At 55.4% G+C, this 3,446-nt stretch overlaps 1 non-coding gene across 1 annotated transcript in view; it reads right to left on the minus strand.

The window, feature by feature from the left end:
- LOC121855291 overlaps positions 1-1,489 on the minus strand; it is a 4,355-nt gene extending 2,866 nt beyond the window's left edge. Inside the window, exon 1 of the ribosomal RNA XR_006086766.1 lies at positions 1-1,489. This exon is cut by the window's left edge and continues 2,866 nt beyond it. This is a non-coding gene — a ribosomal RNA (large subunit ribosomal RNA).
- Positions 1,490-3,446: the final 1,957 nt, after the last annotated feature.

Consider the following 3,446-nt stretch of genomic DNA (forward strand, 5'->3'; position numbering starts at 1 on the left):
CGCCGGAGCTTCATCCCTACAAGCAAGCTCGGCATCTCACCCATTTAAAGTTTGAGAATAGGTTGAGGACGTTTCGTCCCCAAGACCTCTAATCATTCGCTTTACCGGATGAAATTCACCCTGCGAGTTCCAGCTATCCTGAGGGAAACTTCGGAGGGAACCAGCTACTAGATGATTCGATTAGTCTTTCGCCCCTATACCCAGCTCCGGCGATCGATTTGCACGTCAGAATCGCTACGGACCTCCACCAGAGTTTCCTCTGGCTTCATCCTGGCCAGGCATAGTTCACCATCTTTCGGGTCCCAACATATATGCTCATGGTACTTGCCGACTGCCCGCGAGCCTGCCCCGGTGCGCCTCCGCCGTTTACCAGCAGCCAGCTTCGAGGAGGCCAGACCTTCTGTGACGTCTTAACCCAGATCCCGGGCCTACGCCCCCTCCCATGAGAAATTAAACTTCGACCATCGCCCTGACGGCCTCACCACCGCATAGCGTCCAGAGCGGGGAAAAGTATCTCACCCGCTTGTCGCGGCGTGGGCGAGAACCGCAGGCAGCGGTGATCAGGGATCGGCCCAAAGGCGCGCGGAGAGCCTGTACAGCTGCGGCGCCGTCACTTTCATTTCGCCTTTGGGTTTAGTGAGCCCGATGACTTGCACATATTGAACTCCTTAGTCCGTGTTTCAAAGGCGAATTCGGGTGGATCACCGACCTTTTGCACAGCGAGGAAACAAACACGCCCGCCCGAAGCGGCGGCAAGCTTCTTCTCAAGCGACCCCGTCGCCAGGGCAACCAGGACACCAGTGGTTCCCCGTCAGCATGGAGTCTCCCCCAGACGAGCTGAGAGAGAGTCGGCGGTACCAGTCGACCGGGCCTTCAGCGTCCCGGTGACAGCGGAGTGCGGTGACCTACTACGAGGGTAATCACGCCCGCCGGCGCCAGCGTGAGTGAAGCCCAAACATTTTGGGTCGCTCAATTACAACACCCCACCCAGCCGACAGCCGGCAGGCTGAATCTCAGTTCGACAGCCGAGTTTCCGCCCCGTTTGGCTCTTAACGGTTTCCGCGTACTCATGAACTCTCTCTTCAAAAGTTCTTTTCAACTTTCCCTCACGGTACTTGTTCGCTATCGGTCTCTTGGTCATATTTAGCCTTAGATGGAGTTTACCACCTGCTTTGGGCTGCACTTTCAAGCAACCCGACTCTACAGAGAGGCCCTTTCCGACCGTCCCATCTGTACCCTCACGGGCGCCGCCATACGGGCCTGTCACCCTCCATGGGCAGTGGCCGCTTTCAAGCTTGACTTAGACGGTATGGGACGGCGTGCTGGACCCTCTGAAACGCAACACCCCTCGTGCCCGAAGACATCGAGGTTATGCGCTGGGCTTTTCCCGGTTCAGTCGCCCTTACTAAAGGAATCCCTGTTGGTTTCTTTTCCTCCGCTTATTAATATGCTTAAATTTGGCGGGTAGCTCTCTCCTACTACGAGGTCGATCGTGGTCTCATCATCCTTAGGGGGAACAAGTTCCCCAACCACGAAGCGGAAGACGCTCTGCCACCGACTTTCTTCACCACCGACATTACCAGGCAGGAAGGTTTGAGGGGCTTGTCGCGGGGGTACCAGCGGCCATGGCGCCGGCACTCCCACCCCTGACTCCGTTCCTTCTCATTGAGTGTTAAATAGCCAATAGGAAAAGTGTTCCAGCAGAACATCTCTCGCAGAGTCATATACACACACAGTTTTAATGCATATACGCTCGTGTTCCGCCCTTACTCGGCCGCACCTTTGCCGCTTAAACTTTGACCTCTTTCCCCGTTCCCGCATGCCACAGCAGTGGCACTTGTTTATCCGGAGAAAGAGAGCGAGAGTCGCAGTATTAATTGGCGTGAGCGGCCTTTCCGGCTGCAGAACTAGTGCTCTATCCCGGCGAGCGCCGTTATGAGGCGCAACACCGTCTTTAACGCGTTTAGAGAGAACTCCCCCTGCCTCCCTCCCAGTCATGAGATAGACGTGGACTCGTAGCGAACTCTCAAAGAGAACGCCCACACCGCGTCTGACCGTGGGAGAGGGTGGAGGAGCGCGTGAGGAAGAGCACGGCGTCACCCAAGCATTCTCATCTCTCTGCCTGCACCACTACATGGTAGACTGCGGGCCCAGGCGCACTCATCAATTTAGGTTCCACTGCAATGCATGCCAAGCACTCTTTTCGAGGTGATAGACGAAATTCCGGCGGGGCTTACTTAAAAGATATCCGACCCGGTTTCGTTTCCTCTTCGTGGGATGGAGTGCCTCTTAGAACATGTGCAGCATCAGCCATGAGCGGCCGACGGCCATTAGTGTCTCTGTGGACAGCAGGCAAAAGAGCGCCGCCTCCAGTTATTTGCGAGGGCGACAACTGTCGCTTTGTTGTGAATGTGGGTGCGCCAAGTCCATGGACTTGCTAGTGATAAACTTGCTTGTTTTTAAGACGCGCCTCGCGCAAAAAGCGGGCGATTAAACCAGCGGAGGCTCGGTTGAGTTACCACCGTGTCGGGAGACAGTCAGCAGGCACCGAACTACCGCGGCAACCACGATGGATGTATATTTCGACCCTGCGTAAATGGCGGCGACAAGCTCATATGGCTGCCGCGCCGCAATGCGTTCAACAGCCGATGTATCTGGTGTTCTTCGCGATTCACATGCCGACCGCGCGGTTTTGCTCGCGATCTTCATCGACCACAGCCGGTGATCCCCGTTAGAGTTGTGTATTTGCCATTTGGTCTTTTTGCGACTAACCATCACAGGTCGAGTCTCAATGAAAGGGTTTGACAGACATAGCCCAAGTTTGTGGTTTGGGTTTGGCCGGACGGCTTGTTGTTGTTTTTTGACACTTGAATTTCCCTCTTTTTGGGTCAAGAGGCTTATTCGCCGGTAGTAAGGAACGGACGGGCAGCCGTCCAAAGCCCCGTCCGTCCTCCTCCTCCGGTCTTCGCGCTCTCGCCCGAGTGTGGTCCACCTACAGCGTGGTGGTACCTATTTTTGGTGCGGGGGCCGGGATTGTCCTCTTTCGCTGCTGGAGTTGCCAGAGCAGAGCCCGAGACCGCCCAAATCAGGAGAGTAGTAGTAGTTTTAGGAGCGCCCCGTTCTCTTTCTCTCTGTTAATGATCCTTCCGCAGGTTCACCTACGGAAACCTTGTTACGACTTTTACTTCCTCTAAATGATCAAGTTTGGACATCTTTCCGTCAGCTCGAGGCGACGACCCCAGAAAACCCTCGCGGGCAACGGGGCCGACAATCCAAGAGCGCCAGTCCGAAGGCCTCACTAAATCATTCAATCGGTGGCGCGACGGGCGGTGTGTACAAAGAGGGCAGGGACGTAGTCAGCGCAAGCTGATGACACTTACGAATTCCTCGTTCATGGGAAACAATTGCAAGCCCCAATCCCTATCGAAAGGCTTTGAGCAGATTTT

This window comes from Homarus americanus, unplaced genomic scaffold (genome assembly GCF_018991925.1).
Source record: "Homarus americanus isolate GMGI-L3 unplaced genomic scaffold, GMGI_Hamer_2.0 scaffold39887, whole genome shotgun sequence".
In the NCBI taxonomy this organism is placed as follows: domain Eukaryota; kingdom Metazoa; phylum Arthropoda; class Malacostraca; order Decapoda; family Nephropidae; genus Homarus; species Homarus americanus.